Source organism: Nelumbo lutea, chromosome 3 (genome assembly GCF_056320005.1).
Source record: "Nelumbo lutea isolate HS-2025 chromosome 3, American lotus-T2T, whole genome shotgun sequence".
NCBI lineage: Eukaryota > Viridiplantae > Streptophyta > Magnoliopsida > Proteales > Nelumbonaceae > Nelumbo > Nelumbo lutea.
In genome coordinates, this window is record NC_142686.1 from 106,168,828 (window position 1) to 106,175,656 (window position 6,829).

Below are 6,829 nucleotides of genomic sequence, written 5' to 3' on the forward strand. Positions count from 1 at the left end.
AGTTAGGGTTAGAACATCCTCATGCCGGTGCCCTCGCATCCCGCCCATTCAGAACCGCAACTACACAAATATATTTAACCATGAGGTTGATACACCATAGATTTTGGATTACTGCTTTAAAATAATGGTGGACTTCAATTTGATTGAGAATCTGGTTGGTTGATGAAAGAATAAGAGGGGAAAAGGAAAAAAGTCTTTTAAGATTGGATAAACCCAAGCTCCTCCAACTCAACAGATGCTCCTCCACGATAGCTATAGCCTATAGCAGAACATCCATGACTTGAGAAAAGTTCAGATTACCATAATGCCCTCAACCAAATAAACTTATTCCAGGGAATTAGCTAGGTTGTGTTTCCACTTTCCAATTGCCTACATTCTGTCTGCGGAATCCAAATGACGTCCACCCACCCTTGTTTTGACACCCTCAAATCCACTCTCAATTCCCATTCCAGTGGTCTCACATACATAAAAGTATGCAGAAAGCACTGTAGTCATGTTTTTGTTTTCCGCATTTGGAGATTTGTAGAGGTGCAATATTCCCTGAGTTGTGTAGTGCAGCGGGACCAGAAGAGGTCGTTATCAGGTGATGATCGAGCAAAATATCCGATCCAATCCACCCAAACATTTGCTCTCAGCAATTCAATTTGCCCTCTCCAAAGTTGAAACTGCTCTTATTCCCCACTATAAAATGACACACCATTGCAGCTCAAGCTCATCACCACAGCAGAACAATCACTTTCTCTCATTAACTCTGATCTTGCCCACATTAATTTCCTTCCATAGTTTCAGACATTTCTGTTGGGGTTTCCAGCTACCAATCTCCTGCACTGTCACCCACCATTTTGTTGTAGTTGATCAGCTCTATCCGTTATTACTGTTTTTTTCTGGTTAAACCAATGGAGAGAGTGATGAAACTGGCGTCGCAGAGAGCAGTGGTGATCTTCAGCAAGAGCTCTTGCTGCATCTGTCACACCATCAAGACTCTCTTCTCCGACTTTGGGGTCAGTCCCACTGTCTACGAACTGGACGAGGACCCTCGAGGGAGGGAGCTCGAGAAAGCACTGCTGAGGCTAGGATGCAACCCATCGGTGCCGGCCGTGTTCATCGGCGGCAAGCTGGTGGGTGGGGCTAAAGAGGTCATGACCCGTCAGCTGGATGGCTCCCTGAAGGAGCTTCTGAAACGAGCTGGAGCTCTGTGGCTTTAATTAACAGACCATTTCTCAATTAATCTCAGCGCCTAGCTTTTAATGCCTTTTGGTAGAATCGAAGGAATAAGGCCAAGTCGATCAGCTGGCCATATGAACATGTTGATGATGTTGCACTGCATAAGAGTTTTGGCAAGACGGATGATGAGTTGTGACCTCTGGTCCGTTTTCTGAGTTTCCTGTTCTCATCATCATCATCAGCTCCCCTTTTTGAATGTACCCCTTTTTGGATTACTACTAATAAAAGTGCATTTTTCTCTTAGAACAACAAGAATTAATGTGTGATATGCCCAAATAAACACCAAATATAATTATTAAGTAAAATTGTTCTGATAGAACCCAGCTGGAATTCAAATTATTCAGCAGTTTGTGTGTGAAGAGTACTATTACCCTCCTACCACTGCCTAATTACACTTCCTCTACCTGATTGATGCAAATTTTGCACCTCCAGAAATTGATGTAAATTTGCAGCGCATGTGGAGGAGTGAAAATACGCTACATATAATTATCCCTCCTCCCCCTTTATTTGTCCCCTCCAAACAAATAGAAAGAGTGAAAATGCTAAACTAAAACTGAACTGAATTTCATCCCTGGGCCATGCATTTGCAAATGAAATTTGTGCTTGAAAGTAATGTAGTCTACACTAACCAGAGCAATAGCAAGACAAAAGCTACCTTCTATCCACACCTATATATGGCTCAGTTTGGAAGGAGTATAAATACAAATTTATACAGTGCAAATGCATACAAAATACATGATTTTGCATTCGAGCCCAGATCTCCTGCCCGCGAGAACCCTGCCCACAACACATTATTCCCCGTAAATTGGGAACATCTCCCCATGTATAACACTTTGCATTCTAAATATTTGTACTTGTACTCCTTCCAAACTAAGCCTATGTGATAGTCCGCATGTTTCAACCAATGGAACTATACAAATCATTTTCGCTGCCTTAGTTCTAACCATTTGGAGTTAAGCAAAGAATGAATTCATCAGAAAAAAATTTCCCCATTTCAGTTTCAAAACAGACATCGTAGAATCCTTTTTGGTTCAGTTTGTTTGCAGTGGGAATTTCATTTGTACTAAATACATTGGTGTGTAAATAGGCTGGGTGTAAAGTCTGATTTGCCTTTGCTTCAGCTTTGACTTTGTTTTGTTTAATTGTTTGATAAGTAAAATGATGCGGTTATCATCTTATATGAAAGAAAATGGAGGTGGAAAAGAGAATTATTTGTTTGAGAGTGAGGTAGGAAGCAACATGTAGACTCTTACTTTATAAGAGAGAGAATTGAGGTAGGAGGAAGTTGGTGCAAATTTTGCATTAATTTGTGAGATTTAAAATTTGCACTGTCAATGAATGCAAATGATGTAAAAAGGAACAAATTTATAACAGATAGGACTTCGGAGTGCAAATCATAATTACAAACAAACAGATGCAAAACCAAACCAGATGCAAATTTTGTATTGGGTTCAAATTGAATTGAAAAACAGTGTTTTTCAACTGCCATTGATCTGGATGATTGAACCGTTTGGCCTGGGAACTGTCCAAACAACCGGTTCCATTTCACCCTCAACCCAATCCTTGGCCAAAAACTTGGAGCCCAGATTTCCTACCCATTCTCTACCTGCCCTGAATTACAGCCACACATCTCTCAATTCATAATAGAGATGTGGCTCCAATTCACGACAGATAGAGAGTGGGTAGAAAAAGTGAGTAGGAAATCCCGAGTGGTTGATTTGATCAACAACCCATTCAACGGTTTTAGTTGTTGTTATTTTAATTATTTTTTAGGTCAGAATGGGCTATCCATTCGAACCAGATGATTGAAACGTTAACCCATAAACCGGGGTCTATAACAATTCTAATTTCGCATCGGTTTTTAAAACCTTATTGAAAACAAACAGAACCAAATTAAATCTTTTTTTTTTTCATTTGCTTCTTGTACAATTTGGCATACACGTACAGCGCACAGATTCAATCCCCACATGAAGCGGAAAGAAGAAGAATGTAAAGAAAGGAGATGAACCACATGTGATTAGTTGAATTGCCGAAGAAGAAAGGAGAGCACTTTTGTGTGACACGAGAGTAATATTGTGCTCCATATCAGAGATTGTTTGAGAATTTCTCTGTCTTGCTTTTTACCCCCGGTATAAGGATTTTGAGATGCAATAATCTTTCCTTTTCGCATAAAGATAAAGCCAAGCATAAAATGGCCGTCACCCTTTTATTCTCTCCTCTTCACATTACCTTTAAGCTTTAAGCTAGAGAGAGAGAGAGTGTACCGAGTTGTACCTAGCCAATCCCAAATTAATCAGCAGCCTGTGATGCCAGGATCCGAGCCCGCATTATCAAATATAATAAAGTTGACGTCCCACTTGAACCACACCAAGCTCTTTCATGCAAAGTGGTGGTCTGGATCAACAGTATGCAAGTTGCAACTTACATAAAAGAAGTGATTTGTGATAAGTGAAAGAGATTAGAAGAGTTAGAGATAGATAAAAGAGGACACGAATAATAGTAAGAAATGATTTAAGCACTAATAATTTAACAGTGGATATAGTTTTGAATAGAACAGATAATCGAAACACGATAATCTGTTATAATATTTGTATTATGCATTATAGTACATGCTAATGATTATTAACGCTAATAATTTAATAGTGGATGCATTATAATACGTGCTAATGATTTAAGCGCTAATAATTTAATAATATTTAATTCATTCGAGCCTATTAACACTAGTAATGGAGAACAATAGGAACTACTCTTGTTTTATAGATTCTTTTGTAAGCAGAAGTATACAAGGTTGAGAAGAATATATTACATCATGGTATCTGTCTCACTAAAAAAAAAATCTTGGCTATAATTGCCAAATCAGCATCTTAGAGGATGACAGTATATGGCTGATGTGGTCAAAATTAGCATCTCTATCATGCTTCTAATTTGGGATTATTTGTGATTTGGCACAATGTTTTCTTAGAATTATTTGGGCCGGCCCATTTTACAATTTGCTATTTGTCTTATGCTACATGACCAAGACCAAACCTACCTCTGATGGGTCCCACCTAAGAGATTAGTTTGAATGAAAAATAAAACATATATATTCATTTATAGAATTTTGCAACTTGATCATGATTTCTATCTGGGTTTGCTTTTTGGTGCATATAGTGAAATTAATGCAAGCATTTTTCCTTCAAATTTTCACAGAATGTTAACCCTAGTTAATGTATCCACTTATTAAGATGGTGTTTGGTATAGTTTCCATTTCTTTGATAAACGGTATGAGGTGCCTAATGGTATATATATAACTATTAACAAACAATACAAAAACATTTATCAACCACTTTTTCTCAATTTTAAAGATAAATCACATACAAACATTTTATAAATAAACGGAAGCCATATCAAACATTCCCTGCGGAGCAGTTGGTTTTCAATAAAGCGAAAGTCTGGACTGATCTCATCCCCCATATAGATTATTTTAGGTGGCTAAAGAAATCATAAGTTAATAAATCATTAATGTCTTCATATTGCATATGTCACATCCAAACGGGACCTCAAAGAAAATGAAGGGTGCATGGAGAATCTTATGTTACTGAGCAAAGAACCATCGCCATTGGATAAACGCAACCTCAACCCCCCTCCAACTCAAAAGAAGATGCTCAGAAAATCCGAACAAAAACAAATATTCAAATTATGATAATGTTCTAATTCTCTCCTTCACATTCATAATAGATCAGATTCCAGGCAACCATTAATATCATCCTTGTACAGCTCTGTACGGTATTCATATTTCCATTTCAACCATGTGAAACTTTTTTTTTCGGCCAAATGCCCACCTCCTGTTGTTATTCCCTTCATCACCACAGAGTGACAAGCAGCTAGACCCAGAAGCAGAAGAAGCAGAAGAAGCAGAAGAAGAAAAGACAAGAAAAGAAAATGGAGGGTCCTTTTCAAGCAATTATCAAATATCTAAGCGAACATTCTCCCTCACTGCACTATATAAGGAAGTCTCCATGGTAGCTCATCTCCTCACCACAGCAAATTCTGATCTCTCTCTTGCTTCAGAAACAAACCAGTGGATATATCACAGTTCTGCATTGCTTCTCTTGAAGTTGATTTATCCTCTATCCTGCTACATTGCCAACCAAAACCCAACAGCTGCTGGGACCAAAAGAAAAGAGAGAAAATCTTCTTCTTCTTCTTCTTCGATCTTCTTGTTTTAATTTCCTGCAGCTAGCCATTGTTGTTGCGATGGAGAGGGTGACGTCGTTGGCTTCACAGTCGCCGGTGGTGATCTTCAGCAAGAGCTCTTGTTGCATGTGTCACACCATCAAGACTCTCATCAGCGACTATGGGGCCAGCCCCACCGTCTACGAGCTGGATTTGGACCCTCGAGGGAGGGAAATTGAGAGAGCTCTGGTGAGGTTAGGATGCAAGCCGTCTGTTCCGGCGGTGTTCATCGGCGGTAGGCTGGTGGGTGGAGCTAATGAGGTCATGACCCGTCAACTCGACCGTTCTCTTAAAGAATTGCTCATTCGTGCCGGAGCAATATTTCTTTAGCAGAAAAAAAACTCTTCTGAGTTCTGACTTCTGTTAGTGTTATAGTGTTAGGATCTAAGTTAAAAAAATACTATCTATGTTATTTGAAATAATCTATAGCAGCCCCATCGGATATGCTGTTAATATATGAGTCTAATTAACTGAGACAGACGATATATATTTATATAAATAGTATGGAGGTTCTACTCAGTGTAATAGTTGTTTTTTATTGTTAATTAATAAAGTTCCACCACTTATTTTAATTCTTTGGTGCAAAAGTATGGCAGTGCAAATGCTTTGATTGCAATTTTTTATTTATTTTTGTTTTAACATTCATCCCATTCTGTTTGTTTACAAAGTAAAATAAAGCGAAAACCAAATCAAAAGTGGACTAGAACTTGTATTTTCCTTATCTGCACTCTCATGCATTTGTATTAGTATTAGCGCAAATTAAATTGCACTGCTCAATATTACACTTAAAAATTAGAAATTCATCACTGCCTATATAGTAGTGTGATATCTCGGCATCTCCGGCAAGGGGCTGGGCCGGACAGGCCTCAGACATGATGCAACGAATATATATACATTGGCAAGGTATTGATGGTAGGTCCAACTCAAGGTTCAAAATTTTGTTATGTATTCGTCCGTGACTGATAAGTATCATACCGGTGGGTCTTTGATATGCAGAATACATGTGTTTCGGGGTTTTAATTTGACCTATTTCATAAGGTAGGCAGGCCTAAGTCCCTGACCTATTTAAAAAGAAAAAAAAAAAAATTGAGTGGACGCAAGGTTCAAAGTACCAATGGAGTTGAGATCTTCTGCCAATAAAACACATTTCAACCCTTTATCAATTGATCTAACACCGCACATCTCATACATGAAATGTGCGGTGTGACATCATGTTGGTAGAGGGTTGGAACGTATTTTGTTGACAAGTGATTTAGACTTGTATCAAATGGAAATTTTGAACCTTGACCCAACTCAATTATTGTAATTGTGGTGGCATTGGTTGGGTCTGTTATGTCAAGTGTACGAAGGTTAATGTTAATGCATCTTTTCTTACTACTTAAGTACTTCA

At 38.4% G+C, this 6,829-nt stretch overlaps 2 pseudogenes across 1 annotated transcript; both read left to right on the forward strand.

Moving 5' to 3' along the window:
* Positions 1–727: 727 nt before the first annotated feature.
* Positions 728–1,476, forward strand: LOC148867397 (monothiol glutaredoxin-S2 pseudogene; annotated as a pseudogene). Its single transcript, XR_016110324.1, has one exon. The product of XR_016110324.1 is annotated as a monothiol glutaredoxin-S2 pseudogene (transcript).
* Positions 1,477–4,930: 3,454 nt separating this feature from the next.
* LOC148867398 (monothiol glutaredoxin-S2 pseudogene) lies at positions 4,931–6,011 on the forward strand (annotated as a pseudogene).
* The last annotated feature ends 818 nt before the right edge of the window (positions 6,012–6,829 follow it).